Source organism: Sciurus carolinensis, chromosome 9 (assembly GCF_902686445.1).
Source record: "Sciurus carolinensis chromosome 9, mSciCar1.2, whole genome shotgun sequence".
NCBI lineage: Eukaryota > Metazoa > Chordata > Mammalia > Rodentia > Sciuridae > Sciurus > Sciurus carolinensis.
This window is the reverse complement of record NC_062221.1, coordinates 23,796,060-23,816,943: the sequence shown is the minus strand read 5'-3', so window position 1 is coordinate 23,816,943 and position 20,884 is coordinate 23,796,060. Positions and strand designations below refer to the sequence as shown.

The 20,884-nt window shown below is 40.1% G+C and overlaps 2 pseudogenes; one reads left to right on the top strand and one right to left on the bottom strand.

Moving 5' to 3' along the window:
* Window positions 1–1,406: 1,406 nt before the first annotated feature.
* LOC124993342 (synaptobrevin homolog YKT6-like) lies at window positions 1,407–2,241 on the top strand (annotated as a pseudogene).
* A 16,268-nt stretch (window positions 2,242–18,509) lies between these two features.
* Window positions 18,510–18,640, bottom strand: LOC124992396 (thymosin beta-10-like; annotated as a pseudogene).
* Between the last annotated feature and the right edge of the window lie 2,244 nt (window positions 18,641–20,884).

The window sequence follows — 20,884 nt, the reverse complement described above, 5'->3', positions numbered from 1 at the left end:
CAGCTCTGAAAAGGAAGACAAAGAAATCACTAATAGGGTAAGAAAAGAGGCAGGAAAGCTCTGTATATGTTATTAGAACAAGCAGGAATATGTTATTAGAACAAGCAGGAGTTCAGTTTGTCCACACTGAGCATGGAAGATAAAAAGAAATGATGTAGCATTAAGAGAACATACTGCAGCCAGATGCATGAGAGAGAAGAGAAAAAAGTCATGAATACCCCAAACTGTTCAGAAACCTAACGTAGAAGAAAATCTCTTGACAGTATTTTCTACAGACTTCAATAGAAAATGAAATGAATAATGCTACAAAAGATAGTAAAACAATAGAACAAGATGAAAATTGCAAAGATACCAAAAACTAAAACAATCAATCATGGAACATGGGACATAATAGACACAGCTGAAAACAATTTCAAATATATAAAGAGAATTTAATCATAGTGAACATAGAAGGAAAAAGAGACCAAGATCCCAAAACAATAAGAAAAAAGATAATAGATGCAAAGAACAGAAAAAACCAACAATGGTCCAACATGAGGCATATTACTATTATAGAAAATTCAATGAATAGAATGGAAAATACATTAAGTTATAGTAAAAGAGATTTCCTTTGAAGTAAAGAAAAATTTACATATTTAAAGGATGCAGAATGGTCCAGGAAAAATCAATAATTAGGAAAGAAGTACTGAAATCATAGTTATGTTATTGAATTCCAAGGTTTAAATAAAATTCTTATTTAATAGGAAAAGAGCAAGTCATGAAGACAAATAAAGCAGTCTGGCTTTAGAATTCCTATAGGATGATTGGTGACAGAAGTCAGTGACTAATGTCTTCAGAATTCTGTGTTGAAGAAACCCACCCAGACCTGCCACCTGACGTCCACTCACCGATCACCTGCCCTTAGCCTAAAGACCATGCACAGGCCACTAGGGAATCACCTGCTGTCCACTAGTTGCCTGGAAGCCCATTGTCATAGTACCTGCAGGTGAGGTACTAGAAGCCTTCAAGGACACTGTAAGACTACGGAGTAGAAACTGTACTGTCTCAGTTTCATACTGCTAGAGGGGAAGACACAAAAGCAACATGAAAAAACATGGGAAAAAGTGCCTCAAACAAACCAAGTTATTCCAATAATAGAATTCATAAACAACACAGTAGAAGAAATGTCAGAGAAGGAGTTTAGAAGATACATTGTAGGACTGATCATTGAAATAAAGAATGGTATTGAAGAGAAAATACAGGAAGTAAAAGATTACTTCAATAAAGAGGCAGAGAGAGTGAACCCCGAACTCGGAGGAGGAAGCCGGCGCAGCCTCGTCAGCAGCCTGCTGCTGGGACGCCCTGAGGCGGCGGCGGCGGTGCCAACCGGCCGCGGCCGCGCTGCTGTCTGCAAGTGGGTCCCGTGGCCAGGCCGGTAGGCCGCCCGAGGTCCTGCCGCCATGAAGCTGTACAGCCTCAGTGTCCTCTACAAAAGTGAGCCCAAAGCAATACTGCTCAAAGCCGCTTACGACGTGTCTTCTTTCAGTTTCTTCCAGAGGTCCAGATTTTGATTTTACAGATGAGTCACAGCATAGTAACTTGCCTGACACTTGAACCGGGATCCTGGAGTGTTCAGGAATTCATAACCTTCACAAGTCAACTAATCGTGGAGCGCTCAGCAAGAGGCAGCAGAGCTTCTGTCAAAGAACAAGAATATCTTTGCCATGTCTATGTCCGGAATGACAATCTTGCAGGCGTCGCTATTGCTGACAGTGAATACCCATCCCGGGTGGCCTTTACCTTGCTGGAGAAGGTACTAGATGAATTCTCCAAGCAGGTTGACAGTATAACTTGGCCAGTAGGATCCCCTGCTACAATCCAATACACAGCCCTGGACGGTCACCTTAGTAGATACCAGAACCCCAAGAAGCTGATCCCATGTGTAAAGTACAGGCCGAACTAGATGAGACCAAAATCATTCTGCATAATACCATGGAGTCTTTGTTAGAACGAGGCTAGAAGCTTGATGACTTGGTGTCCAAATCAGAAGTACTGGGAACACAGTCCAAAGCCTTCTATAAAACTGCCCGGAAACAAAATTCATGCTGTGCAATCATGTGATGCAGCCCATGGAGGCCGGCGCTGGATCGTCACCGTCACTCACATCAGAACTGCAGTCCCGAGGAAGAAGAGACGTCCAAGAAGAGGACCTGGAGCTGTCCAGACTGGCCATTTTTATTTTGGAGTTTCCCAGAAGAAACAAGGGATAGTGGAAGGGTGGGGAACATTCAAGTTTATATGTCTGGTTATGATTTTTAGAAAGAGTTTGAGGCCCCCAAAGGTGTATTTTTGGGAAAATGAAACTCTGAGTGTCTCCCATAGATGCTGAAGGGCTCATTTTCAGCTAACCCCAAAAGGCTCTGTGGGAGGGAATTCAAAGCCAGCTCTTTATTGATCCTCAGTATACCTCTGGATTTCATTTTTGCATTAATGATATTAACTTCAATAAGTGGGGTGGGGGAGGGGTCCCTGGTGATAAGGCTGGGGTGGGCAGAATTTGAACACTTGGGGAAATCCTCTCCTTGGGCACCATGGGGATTGGGGTGAATCTGCCTACCACAGTGGCCAGCACCAGGTAGTAGGCCAGCAGTTCAGGCCCAAAGCCTGTGAGGGGGCAGTGGTTGCTAAGTCTCACAAATTTATGAGCCCGTTGTTCAGCTTGTCTTTCTGCGAGGATTGGCTTCCACCAAGGGCAGGACCCATCTAAACGTCTTTTACCCAGTACGCTAAAGGTAACTTTTGGGAGATGTCTGGAAGGGCCTGAGATAGGCAGTATATGAAGATTGTGGTTCCACCATCTAGCAGGCTGAAGATTAGGCTAGGAAAGGGGACTCTTCTGCTGGTGTTAGCATGGTCAGCTGGTAGAGCCCATTTTGGCGAAGATCCAGACACTGGTGCCCTCAGCTGCTCAACATGGAGGCATACCTGCCTTGACTTGGAATTTGACTTTGAACATTAGGATCAAAGCAGTGGGTGCTTTCAAAACTGGTTTTTATTTGCCTCTTCACTACAAGACTGTCTTGGCAACTGCCTGGGGCCTGCACGCCTAAACAAGTCTTTCCTGTGGATACCAGGAGGAGGTGCCAACAGCCTGATGCCTCCCAGCACCCACCTGAACTTCCTGTGGTGGGAATTATACTGACCTGTGAGCCCCCTCCTGGTTACAGGCAACTACAGGATTGGTCTGAACTGGTGTCTGCCTTTAGCAGGAGCCACCTTGGCCTTGAGGCCCAGCCCTGGAACCAGGCTGGAATAGTCCAGGGGTGGTCCTAGGATGTGCTAGGTACCAAACTGCCTCTTCATGCCCCACTGTGCTCAAGATGCCTGCTCAAAGTACACTGGGTTCCTGTCCTGACAGAAGCCCTTGCTGGGATGATATCATCTACAAGTATTGAACCGTGTCATCTCATCCTCAGGAGCCTTATTATGAGTGCCCTGCTGCTCTGGGAGCCTGCATGTGGGTGGAGGTTGGGTGGTAGGGTGGGGTCTGCTGTGTGTTTTGAGATCCCTATCCCCTGTTTGGTTTACCAGCTACAGCCCTTTTTCTCTGGGCACTGTTGGCCAAAGGGCTTTGGTCTCCCCCGGAGTAGCCTGCCTGTCTCCTTTTCCTACTGCCATAGACATCCTCAGTCCAGTGCCCCCTGGAAGACACAGACCTAGCCTGCTTCCTTCAGAGTGGAGAAGTGTGCCTGGACCCCAAAAGAGAAGAAATAGGATGGTGCCTCCTTTCCCCTTCCTGCTCTGAAGGATGCTAGGAAGGAGTGTGGGTAGGCAGCAGAGGTGTGAGATTGGGGAAAGGAGGGGAGACTGTCACCCACATCTGGCTACCTTTCAGCAGGATAACAGTGGGTGAGTGACTCAGACTCTTCGATGGATGGATGGCTTATCCCACATCTCCCTGCTCTCTGTTGTGTTCTAATGTTAAATCATTCGGCAAGAGTGTATTTTAATAACTACTGCCTAACTTCTCTGTGTTCTGTTTGAGAGGTTCCTGTCTAGATAAAGTTGTCTTTTGAAATTCAAAAAAAAGAGGCAGAGATTATAAAAAGGAATCAAGCAGAAATCCTTAAAAATGAAGGAAACAATAAACCAAATTAAAAATTCAATGGAAAGTATCACCAGCAGACTAGACCACTTAGAATGCAGAACACCAGACAAATATATGCTCTTGAAAATAAAGTCAACTACACAGAGAAGATGGTAAGAAACCATGAACAGAATTTGCAAGAAATATGGGATAACATGAAAAGACCAAATTTAAGATTTATTGGAATAGACAAAGGTGTGGAAATACAAACCAAAGAATGCACACTCTTTTCAAGGACATAATATCAGAAAACTTCCCAAATCTTAAGAACGAAATGGAAAATCAAATACAAGAGGCTTACAGGATTCCAAATGTACAAAATTGCAGCAGAGCCACACCAAAGGACATTATAATGACAATGACTAACATACAGAATAAGGATAGAATTTTGAAGACTGCAAGAGAAAATAATCAAATTACATATAGGGGTAACCAATTCAGATTTCAGCTATTTCTCAAGTCAGACCCTAAATGCCAGGAGGTCCTAGAATAACAGATCAAGGTCTGAAAAAAAATGGATGCCATCTGAGAATTTTATATTCAGCAAAATTAAGCTTCAAATTTGAAGATGAAATTAAAAACCTTCCATGACAAACAAAAGTTAAAGAGTTCACAACTAGAAAACCCACACTACATGAAGAGGAAATGAAAAAAAAAAAACATGAAAACCAGCAAAGGGAGGAACTACACTAAAATAAAGGTCAATCAAAGGAGAAACTAAGTCAAGTTAAAAACCAAAACTAAAACAAAATGACCAGGAATACAAACCATAGCTCCATAATAACCCTGAATGTTAATGGACTAAACTCATCAACCAAAAGACATAGACTGGCAGATTGGATTTTAAAAAAGATCAAACAATATGCTGTCTTCAAGAGACTCACCTCCTAGAAAAGGACATCCACAGACTGAAGGTGAAAAATTAGAAAAAAACATATCAATCACATGTACTGTGTAAACAAGTAGGTGTTTCCATCCTCATATCAGACAAAGTGCATTTCAAACCAAAGCTAGAAGGGATAAAGAAAGACATTTAATAATGCTTAAGGGAAACTTACATCAACAAAACATAACAATCATAAATATATATGCCCCAAACAATGGAGCATCTACATACACTTAAACAAACCCTTCTCAATTTCAAGAATCAATGGACCACAACACAATAATACTGAATGACTTTAACATACCTCTCTCACCACTGAATATATCCTCAAAACAAAAACTAAACAAAGAAACTATAGAACTAAATAATACAATCAATGATTTAGACTTAGCAGACATTATATAGAGTATTTCATCCATGATCAAGTGAATATACTTTTTTCTCAACAGCACGTAGGGTCCCTCCCTAAAACAGATCAAATGTTATGCCACAAAGAAAGTCTCAGCATATACAAAAAAAAAAAAGAAAAATATAAATGCTACCCTGCATTCTATCAAATCATAATGGAATGAAATTAGAAAGGAATGATAAAATAAAAAATAGAAGTTACTCCAACACCTGAAGACTAAATAGCATGCTATTGAATGATGAATGGATAGCAGAAGAAATCAGGGAGGAAATTTTTTAAATACAGGTAAATGAGAATACTGGTACAACATATCAAAATAACTGGGACACTATGAAGGCAGTGTTAAGAAGAAAGTTCATTGCATTGAGCTCTGACATTAAAAGAACAAAAAGTCAGCAAATAAATAACCTAACATTACATCTCAAAGCCCTAGAAAAAGAAGAACAAATCAACACCAAAATCAGTAGAAAACAGGAAATAATTATAATCAGTGTTGAAATCAATGGAATTGAAATGAAACAATTGAAAAAATTGACAAAATGAGAAGTTGGTTCTTTGAAAAAAATAAATAAAACTGATAAACCCTTATCTATACTAATGAAGAGAAACAGAGAGAAAACTCAAATTAGTAAAATTGGTGATGAAAAAGGAAATATCATGATGGACACTACTGAAATACAGAAGATAATTAGAAACTATTTTGAAAATTTATACTCCAATAAAACAGAAAATCTCAAAGACATCGACTAATTTCTAGAGACATATGATCTACCCAAACTGAATCAGGAAGACATACACAATTTAAACAGATCAATTTCAACACTGAAATAGAAGATGCCATCAAAAGCCTACTGTGGGGGTCCCGCACATCCAGTGTAGATGGGGGAAAGGATTCTGTCAGAGATGGTGTGGACTACTGATTAGTCACCAAGTCACCAAGTAACTTATCTAATCAAATAAACACAAGAGTCAATAATCTTTTCAAATTGAAGGGGGTGTGACAGATCAGGCCATGCCAAGATCTGACCTCCAACAAGATGGAGGAGCCCACCTTCACCTTTATTTATAGTCCCACAGGTAAAGGGGTCAGGACCAGGAGGGGTTTCTTCTGTGAGAAACAGGATGGGGTGGAGTTAAGGAAGCCATTTGCTTAGAGAATTAGCATTCCTCAGATGGTGAGCCAACTCTGTACAGGGCCACCTACCCCAGGCTATCTGAGACAGTCTCTCATGACTGCCAGTTCCTGGGAGTCAGACCTCTGTATCCCATGGCTCAGCCAAGTCCGATTCTGCTAAACATGTATGGCTTCCCACAGTCTACCAACCAAGAAAAGTCCAAGACCAGATGGATTCTCAGCAGAGTTCTATAAGACCTTCAAAGAAGAACTAATACCAATACTCCTCAAAACATTCCATGATAGAGTAAAGGAGGGAACTCTCCCAAACTCATTCTATGAGGTTAGTATCACCCTGATACCAAAACCAGACAAAGAGGCATCAAGGAAAGAAAACTTCAGTTTCACTGATGAACATAGATGCAAAAATTCTCAATAAAATTCTGGCAAGTTGCATACAAAAACATATTAAAAAGATAATGCACCATGATTGAGTTTGGGATGCAAGGTTAGTTCAGCATTCAGAAATCAATAAATGTAATACATCGCATCAATAGACTTAAAGACAAGAATCATATGATTATTTCAATAGATGCAGAAAAACCATTTGACAACATACATACTCCTTCATGTTCAAAACACTATAAAAACTAGGGATAGTAGGAACATACCTCAACATTGTAAAAGTTATCTATGCTAAGACAGGGCCAACATCATTCTACATGGAGAAAAACTGAAAGCATTCCCTCTAAAAACTTTAGCAAGACAGGGATACCCTCTTTTGCCACTTCTATTCAACATCCTTGAAACTCTAGCCAGAGCAACTAGACAGATGAGAGAAATTAAAGGAAAAAGAGCACAAACTATCACTTTTTGCTGATGACATGATTCTACATTAGAAGATCCAAAAATTCCATCAGAAAACTTCTAGAACTCATAAATGAATTCAGCAAAGTAGCATGAAATAAAATCAATATCCATAAATCAAATGCATTCCTATACATAAGCGACAAATTCACTGGAAGAGAAAATTAGGAAAACTACACCATTCACAATAGCCTAAAAAAATAAAATAAAATACTTGGGAATCAATCTAACAAAAGAGGTGAAAGATCTCTACAATGAAAACTACAGAACACTAAGGAAAAAAATAGAAGAAGACCTTAGAAATGATGGAAAGATCTCCCATGTTCTTGGATAGGCAGAAATAATATTGTCAAAATGGCCATACTACCAAAGGTGCTATACAAATTCAATGCAATTCCAATAAAAATCCCAATGACATTCTTCACAGAATAGGAAAAAGCAGTCATGAAATTCATTTGGAAAAATAAGAGACCCAGAAGAGCCAAAGCAATCCTTAGCAGGAAGAGTGAAGCAGGAGGTATCACAATACTAGACCTTAAACTATACTACAGAGCAATAATAACAAAAACTCCATGGTGTTGGCACCAAAATATACAGGTAGACCAATGGTACAGAACAGAAGACACAGAGACAAACCCACATAAACACAGTTATCTCATATTAGACGAAGATGCCTGAAACATACATTATAGAAAAGATAGCCTCTTCAAGAAATGGTGCTGGGAAAACTGGAAATCCATAGGTAAACAAAATGAAATTAAACCTCTATCTCTTACCCTGCACAAAAATCAACTCAAAGTAGATCAAAGACTTAGGCACTAGAACAGAGACCCTGTGTCTACTAGAAGAAAAAGTAGGATTCCGGGGGTGATCCAAGATGGCGGACTAGAGGGTGACTGGATCTCCTGTCGCTCCAGAACCCAAGATTCAAGAAGGGGAGGCATTGAGAGACTCGGACTAAAATAGAGCCACGGGGTGAGTCTCCCCCACCGGGTGAACCTCGGCCTGGGCGGCAGGCCCAGATAGGGGCAGCTTATCAGAGTAGGGCTGGGCAGCTAGAGTCTTCCCCAGGCAGCTTCAGGGACCAGGACAGGGCAGACAGGGACTTCCCTAAACAGCTCGGCTCCCTCCGACGGGAGGCGCCTTTCAAGGTTAGCTTCTTGGAGCAGACCGCCCAGTGAGAGCCTTTCTACACAGAGCCAGCCACAAGTCCCGCCAACGGAGAGTTTCAACCCGCAGGCAGCCTCTGGGACCAGGGCAGGGCAGCCAGAGACTTCTCAAGGCGGCCCTGCCCCCTGCGATCGCAGGCTCTTTCCACGGGGCGATCCAAGATGGCGGACTAGAGGGTGACTGCATCTCCAGTCGCTCCAGAACCCAGGATTTAAGAAGGGGAGGCATTGAGAGACTCGGACTAAGATAGAGCCACGGGGTGAGTCTCTCCCACTGGGTGAAGCTCGGCCTGGGCAGCAGGCCCGGATAGGGGCAGCTTATCAGAACAGGGCACAGCAGCTAGATTCTTCCCCAGGCAGCCCTGCTCACACCAGCAGTGGGTTCCTCCCACAGGGCCAGCTTCTTGGAGCAGGCCCCCCAGTGAGAGCCTTTCCGCACAGAGCCAGGTACAAGCCCTGGAACCAGTAGCGGGCTAGGGGCAGCTTTGTTCAGAAGCACTGCATTTTCAAGTTCCTCCAAGACTTCAGGCTACTGAAGGCTAGGAGGTGATATACTGGAAATCTACAGGGACACTATAAGCCAATAGAGGAAATCTGCAATACCTCAGAAACCCATTGACATCTGACCAATGTGAGAAAACAAGGGAAGAAAATGTCCCAAACAAACCTAGATACTATATCAATAAAACCCAATGACAGCACAGCAGAAGAAATGTCAGAAAGGGAGTTCAGAATGTACATAATTAAAACAATCAGGGAAGCAAATGAGGAGATGAAAGAGCAAATGCAGGCATTAAATGATCGTGTCAATCAACAGTTAAAAGACCAAACACGGGAAGCAAGAGATCATGTCAATAAGGAGTTAGAGATTCTGAAAAAAAAAAAAAAAAAAAAAAAAATCCTTGAAATGAAGGAAACAATAAACCAAGTTAAAGACTCCATAGAAAACATAACCAATAGGATAGAACACCTGGAAGACAGAACCTCAGACATTGAAGACAAAATACTTAATCTTGAAAAAAAAGTTGACCAAACAGAGAAGATGGTAAGAAATCATGAACAGAATCTACAAGAATTATGGGATATCATGAAAAGGCCAAATTTAAGAATTATTGGGATTGAGGAAGGCTTAGAGAAACAAACCAAAGGAATGAACAATCTATTCAATGAAATAAAATCAGAAAATTTCCCAAATCTGAAGAATGAAATGGAAAATCAAGTTCAAGAGGCTTATAGGACTCCAAATATACAAAATTACAACAGATGCACACCAAGGCACATTATTATGAAAATACCTAACATACAAAATAAAGACAGAATTTTAAAGGCCGTAAGAGAAAAGAATCAAATTACATTCAGGGGGAAACCAACAAGAATATCAGCAGATTTTTCAATCCAGACCCTAAAACCTAGAAGGGCCTGGAACAACATTTACCAAGCCCTGAAAGAAAACGGATGCCAACCAAGAATCTTATACCCAGCAAAACTTACTTTCAGATTTGACGACGAAATAAGATCTTTCCATGATAAACAAAAGCTAAAGGAATTTACAAAAAGAAAGCCAGCATTACAGAACATTCTCAGCAAAATATTCCATGAGGAAGAGATGAAAAACAACGATGCAAAATAGCAACGGGAGGAACTAGCCTAAAGGAATAGCCAAATAAAGGAGAAACCAAATCATGTCAAAAAACAAAAATGGGTCAAATGACTAGGAATACAAATCATATCACAATAATAACCCTGAATGTTAATGGCCTGAACTCATCAGTCAAAAGACATAGACTGGCAAATTGGATTAAAAAGAAAAATCCAACAATATGCTACCTGCAAGAGACTCATCTCATAGAAAGATATACCCATAGACTAAAGGTGAAAGGATGGGAAAAAACATACCATGCACATGGACACAGCAAAAAAGCTGGAGTATCCATCCTCATTTCAGAAAACGTGGACTTCCAGCCAAAACTAGTCAGAAGGGATAAAGAAGGACATTACATACTGCTTAAGGGAAGCATGAATCAGCAAGACATAACAATCATAAATATCTGTGCCCTGAACATTGGCTCATCCATGTACATCAAACAAATCCTTCTCAATTCCAGAAATCAAATAGACCACAACACAATAATACTAGGCGATTTTAACACACCTCTCTCACCACTGGATAGATCTTCCAAACAAAAATTGAATAAAGAAACCATAGATCTCAATAATATAATCAACAATTTAGACTTAACAGACATATATAGAATATACCATCCAACAAAGAACGAATACACTTTCTTCTCAGCAGCACATGGATCCTTCTCTAAAATAGACCATATTTTATGCCACAAAGCTACTGTTAGCAAATACAAGAAGATAGAGATACTACCTTGTACTCTATCAGATCATAATGGATTGAAATTAGAAATAAATGACAGAATAAAAAACAGAAACTTCTCCAATACCTGGAGATTAAATAATACACTATTATATGATGAATGGATAACAGAAGACATCAGGAGGGAAATAAAAAAATTCTTAGAAGTAAACAAGAACAAAGACACATCATATCAAAATCTCTGGGACACTATGAAAGCAGTACTTAGAGGAAGATTTATTTCATGCGGTGCATTCAACAAAAGAAGTAGAAATCAACAAACAAATGACTTAACACTACAGATCAAAGCCCTAGAAAAAGAAGAGTAGACCAACACCAAAAGAGGTAGAAGACAGGAAATAGTTAAAATCAGAGCCAAAATCACCGAAATTGAAACAAAAGAAACAATTGGAAAAATTAACAAAATAAATAGTTGGTCCTTTGAAAAACTAAACAAAATTGATAAGCCCTTAGCCACACTAACAAAGAGAAAGAGGGAGAAAACTCAAATTACTAAAATTCGGAATGAACAAGGAAATATCACAACAGACATGAGTGAAATACAAAACATAATTAGAAGCTATTTTGAAAATCTATACTCCAACAAAACAGAAAACCTCAAAGACAACAAGTTTCTAGAGACTTATGAATTAACTAAACTGAACGAGGAGGACATACACAACTTAAATAGATCAATTTCAAGCAATGAAATAGAACAGGTCATCAAAAGCCTACCAACAAAGAAAAGTCTCAGAACTGGGTTCTCAGCCGAGTTCTACAAAACCTTTAAAAAAGAGCTCATTCCAATACTACTCAAAGTATTCCATGAAATAGAAGAGAGAACCCTCCCAAACTCATTCTATGAAGCCAATATCACCCTGATACCTAAACCAGACAGAGACACATCGAGGAAAGAAAATTTCAGACCAATATCCTTAATGAACATCGATGCAAAATTCTCAACAAAATTTTAGCAAATCGCATACAAAAATATATTAAAAAGATAGTGCACCATGATCAAGTGGGTTTTTCCCAGGGATGCAAGGTTGGTTCAACATCTGGAAATCAATAAATGTCATTCATCATATCAACAGACTTAAAGTTAAGAATCACAGGATTATTTCAATAGATGCAGAAAAAGCATTTGATAAAATACAGCATCCCTTCATGCTCCAAACACTAGAAAAAATTGGGGTAGTGGGAAAATTCCTTAACATTGTAAAGGCCATCTACGCTAAGCCCATGGCCAATATCATTCTAAGTGGTGAAAAACTGAAAGCATTCCCCCTAAAAACTGGAACAAGGCAGGGATGCCCTCTTTCACCACTTCTATTCAACATCGTCCTTGAGACTCTAGCCAGAGCAATTAGACAAACCAAAGAAATTAAAGGGATATGAATAGGAAAAGAAGAACTCAAACTATCCCTGTTCGCTGATGACATGATTATATATTTAGAGGAACCTGGAAATTCCACCAGTAATCTTTTAGAACTTATAAGTGAATTCAGTAAAGTAGGAGGTTACAAGATCAATGCTCATAAATCCAATGCATTTTTATACATGTGATGAATCTTCAGAAAGAGAAATTAGGAAAACTATCCCATTCACAATAGCATTGAAAAAAATAAAATACTTGGGAATCAATCTCACAAAAGAGGTGAAATACCTCTACAGTGAGAACTACAGAACACTAAAGAAAGAAATTAAAGAAAACCTCAGAAGATGGAAAGATCTCCCATGTTCTTGGATAGGAAGAATTAATATTGTCAAAATGGCCATACTACCTAAAGTGCTATACAGATTCAATGCAATTCCAATTAAAATCCCAATGATGTACCTTACAGAAATAGAGCAAGCAATTATGAAATTCATCTGGAAGAATAAAAAACCCAGAATAGCTAAAGCAATCCTCAGTAGAAAGAGCAAAGCAGGGGGTATCGCAATACCAGATCTTCAACTCTACTACAAAGCAATAGTAACAAAAACAGCATGGTATTGGTACCAAAATAGATAGGTAGATCAATGGTACAGAATAGAAGACATGGACACAAACCCAAATAAATACAATTTTCTCATACTAGACAAAGGAGCCAAAAATATGCAATGGAGAAAATATAGCCTCTTCAACAAATGGTACTGGGAAAACTGGAAAACCATATGCAACAGAATGAAATTAAACCCCTATCTTTCACCCTGCACAAAAATCAACTCGAAATGGATCAAGGACCTCGGAATCAGACCAGAGACCCTGCATCTTGTAGAAGAAAAAGTAGGTCCAAATCTTCAACTTGTTGGCTTAGGATCAGACTTCCTTAACAGGACTCCCATAGCATAAGAAATAAAAGCAAGAATCAACAACTGGGATAGATTCAAACTAAAAAGCTTTCTCTCAGCAAAGGAAACTCTCAGCAATGTGAAGAGAGAGCCTACAGAGTGGGAGAATATCTTTGCCACTCATACTTCAGATAGAGCGCTAATTTCCAGAATCTATGAAGAACTCCAAAAACTCTACACCAAGAATACAAATAATCCAATCAACAAATGGGCTAAGGAAATGAACAGACACTTCACAGAAGAAGATGTACAAGCAATCAATAGATATATGAAAAAATGTTCAACATCTCTAGTAATAAGAGAAATGCAAATCAAAACTACCCTAAGATTTCATCTCACCCCAATTAGAATGGTAATTATCAAGAACACAAGCAACAGTAGGTGTTGGCGAGGATGTGGGGAAAAAGGTACACTCATACATTGCTGGTGGTGTTGCGAATTAGTGCAGCCACTCTGGAAAGCAGTGTGGAGATTCCTCAGAAAGCTTGGAATGGAACCACCATTTGACCCAGCTATCCCACTCCTTGGCCTGTACCCAAAGGACTTAAAATCAGCATACCACAGAGATGCAGCCACGTCAATGTTCATTGCTGCTCAATTCACAATAGCCAGATTGTGGAACCAACTTAGATGCCCTTCAACTTATGAATGGATAAAGAAACTGTGGCATATATATATATACACAATGGAATATTACTCAGCCATGAATAAAGATAAAATTATGGCATTTGCAGGCAAATGAATGAAATTGGAGAATATCATGCTAAGTGAAATAAGCTAAAAAACTTAAACTAAAGGATGAATGATCTCAATGATAAGCGGATATGGACATATAATGGGGGGTGGAAGGTGTTAGTGTTAGGGTTAGGGTTAGGTTTAGGGTTAGGGATAAGGAGGGTGGTAAGAATGGAGGAAGGAAAGACTGTATAGAGGGAAAAGAGGGGAGGGAGGGGTGGGGGGAAGGGAAAAAAATAACAGTATGAATCAAACAACATTACCCTATGTAAATTTTCGATTACACAAATGGTATGCGTTGATTCCATGTACAAATAGAGAAACAACTGTATCCCAGTTGTTTACAATAATAAAAAAATTAAATTAAATTAAATTTAAAAAGTAGGATTCCCACCATGTTGGCTTAGCACCTGACTTCCTTAATACAACTCCTAAAGTGCACGAAGTAAAACCAAGAACCAATAAATGGGATGGATTCAAACTAAAAAACTTCTTCTCAGCAAAGGAAACAATTAGTAACATCATGATAGAGCCTACAGAATGGGAGAAAATCTTTACCACCTGCACCTCAGATAGAATGTTAATCTCCAATATATATAAAGAACTCAAAAACTTAATACTAAAAAAAAAGATCAGTAAATGGGCTAAGGAATTGAACAGACACTTCACAGAAGAAATACGATCAATCAACAAACATAAAAAAATGTTCACCATCTCTTGCAGTTAGACAAATGTAAATCAAAACTACCCTAAGATTTCAGAATGGCAATTATCAAGATTACAAGCAATAAGTGTTGGTGAGGATTTGGGGGAAAAGTACACTCCTACATTGCTAGTGGAACTGCAAATTGGTGCAACACTATGGAAGGCAGTATGGCGATTCCTACGAAATCTTGGAATGGAACCACCATTTAACCCAGCTATCCCACTCCTCCATTTATACCTAAAGGACTTAAAATCAGCATACTACAGTGACACAACCACATCAATGTTTATAGCAGCTCAAATCACAATAACTAAACTATGGGACCAATGTAGATGCCCTTCAATAGATGAATGGATAAAGAAAATATGGTACATATTCATGATGGAATATTACTCAGCCTTAAATAAGAATGAAATTATGGCATTTGCAGGTAAATGAATGGAGATATAGAATATTATCCTAGGCGAAATAAACCAATCCCAAAAAAATAAAAGCAAATCTTCTCTCTGATATGTGGATGTTAGTCCATAATGGGTGGGGGTGTGCTAGGGGAGAATGGAAGAACTTTGGATTGGGCAGAGGGGAATGAGGGGATGGGGTGGGGAGGGGAGGGTGGGAAGGATGGTGGAGTGAGAAGGACATTATTACCCCATGTACATGTATGATTGCATGACCGTGTGACTCTGCATCACATACAGAGGAATGAAAAGTTGTGCTCCATTTGTACAAAATGTGTCAAAATGCATTCTGCTGTCATGTATAACCTATTAGAACAAATAAAAAAATTTAAATTTAAAAAAAGAAACTGATCCAGATTATCTTGCAAAACCAAGGTGGTGTACAAGTCCAGAAGGAATAGATAGTTAGCTCCATCATAAATTAAGAGTTTATAACATCTAAGAGCTTTTAATGGGAAACTCCCTAATCTTTAATTTCTTAGAATGGGTCTATGACATACTTGTACAAAATAGTAAGGTTATTAACAGCAAAAATAAACTACAAATTCACAAGCACAGAATACTGATCAAGAGTCCAGTTTCTCAATGTGACTCCCCAAGAAATATGTTTTGAAGATCATGATGGTCTCCAATGATGTTAGCCAAATGAGGTTACAGAATTCTGCTTAAATATCCTTTCTTCTCCCCAAATAACTTTGAACGGAGCTGTCGCTGATAGGTACGTCTACTTTCTGGCTCTACTACTTCTTGTTACAAATCTCATGTTTACTGCCTGTTGCCTGAAATCATGCCTTTTTCTTTTTCAGTGATCCTAGAATTGACTTTTCTGATTTCTTAGAGGATTCAGTGACCAAATTCATTTATGACTTTCCATAGCCTTTGATATTTTACAGTCCCTATTCTTACTCTACCACAAACCTACAAAAGAGACTTTAGTGTTCTAAGTCCTTGTCCTGAGACCTCCAATTCTTTCAGGTTCACTTTAATTTTCCTTCTTTACATGTATTTTGCAACACTTTACATTGTTGGACACATTTAGCTGTTAAGTTGGGAAATATCTTCTCCCACAGAGTCAGTGAATGCTTCACAGGTGACTGACCTCCAACAGAAAATAAGAGAAATAAAATAAAACATTACCAACTATGAACTCTCAAATTACATTTGAACTTCAGAATCATCTCCCATCAGTGAATGAAAAGACAGTAAAGAAAAACATCCATAACAGTGAGTCACCATGGCCCAGCCTCAGTGGGGAAAAGCTTGCAATGGAGTCTGAGGACTGCACTGGAACTCCTTTGGATGTGTGGGGAGAGTAAGGGGAGGAAATAGGAATAAGTGAATAGATGAACCATGGGGATTATTTAATAAGAATTACCAAGCAATGTGCAATCAAAGCATCTAAACACAGGCTGAGCAGGGAGGAGGATTTACAATCGAATCATGAGATGGTTCTCCTCAGGTGTGACTCAAGAGGAGGTTTGACCTCATTATTAATATTACAAAACTCTAAATCTTAATGTCTTGTGGATCCTCCCAATTTTGATGTTTTCTGAGTCTATGTTCTTCCTTTTCCCTGGAAAATGAGGTATCGGAAAACATTCTCTGCCAAGAACTGCAGCTGTCCTTTGGCTATATTCACCACCCAGCCAACTGCGAGCAGTCATTGTCTCCTAAAAGACTTCTGTTTGCTTTCACCTGGACATTGATTCCCACCAAGAAGCAGCCGGATGAGACAACTATGTCTGAGAGAGCAGTCGGTTTTGTTCTAAGTTTTATATTATTTTTAACTTTCACTTTTTTTCTGGCTCTGCACTTTCTGAAATTCACTGGCTCTTTTTTTCTGGCTCTTTCACTTTCTGAAAGGTAGCCAATCTTCCAAAATTATCTTTACCTGTTCCCTGTAGGAACTCTTTTGAACAAGAAGAGTTGATTGCTCTTCAGCTACCTCTAGCATGTCCACCTCATCCATTGACCCTGTGTCCCATTATTGTTTGATTCTGGAAGGTTGGCCATGCCTTTTCTTGATTGGTCTGCTTACTTGATACCCTGATCAAGTCTGGTCTGTTACCCCAGATAGGTTACAGATGGAAGCCTGGGTATAGGCCACAGGTAGCCTCTACTCTCTTCTTTGACATCTTATGAACATAACAATTTTCACAGACCTCTTTACTATTAAGATAACCTCCTGAAAAATCTGTCAGCCTTGACAAACCAAAGGAGGTATACGGTGTGTTTTCAAATGGTATTTACCAGGAGGTTCTAAATTAAAGCAGCAAGATGCATCTTGGATTTGGAATGGAAAGACCTGCATCCAGTGTTATTTTCCACCTCTATCTAAGAAACCGTATAACTGTAGGTAAACAGATACAGCCTAGGGATAATCCAGCACCTGTATTTGGCAAGTGCAAACAAGAATTCTTAGGGCTAGGGAGATAGCTCAGCTGGTAGAGTGCTTGCCTTGCAAGCATAAGGCCCTGAGTTTGATCCCCAGTACCGTGAAACAAAAAAAGAAAAAAAAAAAAACAAGAATCCTTAAGTCATGCTCTCAAAGAACGGTAGAGAAGCTGGAGTGAGCTGTCAAGGGTGGAGGTGCTTCAGCAACCACAATTTCCTCTGGGAATTAAAGGGACGGTTTGTCAGCAACTTCAGTCTCCCCTGTCTCCCTCTGAACTCTCTTTGTGAAACTTAGGAAGTTAGGAGGGACATGGGTGGGAGAAGACCCCCTGCCACTTCTCAGGTAACAGGAATTTTATTCATTTAACATTGAGGACCTCGTGTGTCTTACTCAGTTTGGGCTGCAATAACAAACTCCTGTAGACTGAATGGCTAATACATAACTTAAATTTATTTCTCTAGTTCTGGAGCCTGGCAAGACCAAGAGCAAGCCATGGAGGATCCAGCTCTGGTAAGGGGCTGCCCCCTGAGGCACAGCTGTCTTCTTGCTGTGTTTCCACAAAGTGGAAGGAGCAAGGGAGCTCTCTGGGGTCTCTTTTGTAAGGGCACTAATAGAAATTAAGGGCTCTGCTATTAGGACCTCCTAAGAGTGTCACGTTGGGGGACAGGATTTCAACATACGAATTTCTTTTACTTTTTTGCCATGCCACAAGGTGTTTTATTTTCATTAATCATACAAATAATTTTCTATAATATCCCAGGGCAAACTGGAGAATTTGGCAGTCTGATTGGGGTGCCCTGAGGGACCAACTGGCCGGTGGCTTCAGCGTCGAGTGCCTGGGTTCACAGGGCAGTTTGTGGCTCATGTCCATCTTGCAGGTGGCTCCTTCCTCCACATCACAACGAGGGTCTCGGAGATGATGGGGGTGGGAAGTCCTCTAGGCTCTTAGGAAATTCCACTCCGCTTTTCCTGCTCAATGGTCTCTTTGGTGGCAGGGTGTTCTCCTGCATCTCGGTTTTCTTCAGTTTGGCCTCATGGAAGCTGGTGATTTCCCCCATGTCCAGCTTCTCTGCCATTTTCTTAAAACAATTCTCGCTCCAAAACTCGCTCCAGAAGTTCCCACTCCTGTTGCTGCAGCAAGAGACAAAAGAGTGGTGACCACCCCTCATCTTATACATGCCGAGTCCCCAACATATGAATTTTGAGGGACACAAACATTGAATTTAGATAATATTTTGTATATGTTGCTAAGAGCAACAAGAGCAATTAAGATTTTGTCTTCTCTCAAAATACTGCAAGTTTAGGGAAGGACACAGATGGGAAAATAGATAAGTACAATAAAGTATGACAAGCACTGTGACCCAAATGTGCTTGAGAACTGAAAGCACTGACCCAGCCTGAGAGGTAGACACCAGGAAGACTTCTCAGAGGTGTCAACCTGAGGCGAGACTCATTTGCCAGCAGCAGTCCCAGTATACATCTCTGGTCCCAGAACAATTATTATTCAGCCATCTTTCTATCAAAAATATCCCAATTTGCCTATAATCCCAGCAACTTGGGAGGCTGAGGCTGGAGGATCACAAGTTTAAGACCAGCCAGAGCAATTTAATGAGATCCTGCCTCAAAATAAAAATAGATTTTAAAAGGGGGCTGGGGATGTAGCTCAGTGGTAAAATGCTTGCTTAGCAAGCATGAAACCCTGAGTTCAACAACCAATATCCCCTCCCAAGAAAACAAGTGTCCCCTTTTGAACAATATGATTGTGAGTATACATTTCCTTGTCCTATACAGAGAGAAGATGGGGATAGTGTGATAATTCTAGAACTCTTTTAGAAATTATGAATTTTATTTATGGAGCACAGTAAAGTTGTATTGACTGACTTTTCTTTCACTTCCATAAAGCACCCAGAGCAGGACTAGATAGTACATAGCATACAGCACTCTTTTCACAGCAGAAGTCATTAGTTGATCATGCTGTTCCCTACCTGAGCCAGTTCAAATACCTTCACATAATGTTTCCCAACACACTGCTCCAGGCAGACAGGACCCATCAAATCAAAGTGAAATCTCTTTGTCTTTCCTGCCTTAGGGTATAAAGCATGGCTCCTTTTCACCAACTCATACCTTGGTTGGGAAGACGAAGTAAGTCTAAGTCATTCTAAAGTAAGTCTGCCTGTGATGAGTAGTGCAAACAATAGATAAGAGATTTTATTGGAAAATTTTCATTCTCCAAGCCTCCCTTAAGAAAAGCATAAGAACTCACCAAGTGGAAAAATCACATAGAAGTACTTCATGGTCTCCTTTTTTAGAAGTTGAAGAGATTGAAAAATGGCACCTTAGCAAGGACAGAACAATTGAGTTTAAAGATTTGGTCAGTCAACAGGAGTATTCTGAAGGCATATTGTGCAAAGAGCACTGAACTAAAATTTGTGAGAGACAGAATTTCTGTGCTGAGTGAAGGCGGATGTCAGTCTTCCCAACCACCATCTAGGCCAGGTGCCCTCTTGCAGTTTCCAAAAAGTTCAAGTCTACACCACCTTCCTGTGAAGGAATCTACAGCTAGTTGCAGGATGAAAAGCAGATAGCAATCGTTGTCTTTTATCTACAAAATTAATTGACCCCTGACCTGACATACCTGCATAGCTCCTGTGGATTGCCTCCGATGTGCCAATGTGGATAATGTGTTGGACTAGAACATGATACCCCAGAGCATGGCACATTGGCATGGGCAAGCACTTTAAACCGAAGGACATTGGAAAGGCCTCAGAAGTGAGTCACTCCGACCTTCTCCTCCCATCTCTCTTCCTCTCATGCAGGAGGTGACAGAAATCTTAGTTCCTCTTCCCTGAGGCAGACAGTAGAAACTAGAACCCCTCTTTCTCAAAGCAAGCCATAAACCTCGAAAAGTGACTCACTGCCTTCCCCCTGGAAGACCTTCATCCTCCTTGCAGGAGGAAGGAAGGCTGCAGGGACAGGTAAGAAGGCTATGATCAGGCAGGCCTGTCTGGGTTTCTGCCTTCAGTCTGTTGCCATTAGATAATTCTCCTTTGTCCCATCCCGTGTTGACATAGATGTCCATTTCATTGAACCTAAGAATAAAAACAGTGTTCTCTGGGTCTCTAGGTCCTCATCCTGAACACTCCCATGTCACATCAAAATTCTTTGGATCATAAATGTGCTCTGCTTCTCTCTTATTAACCTTTTATTATAGGAGTGACAGTATGATCTTCACAATTGATGAGGAAAGATATGAGACCTTTCCACCCCGGCAATGTGTCAAGGACCACTCATCAAGGCTCTGAGGGCCCCTTTCAGCCTTA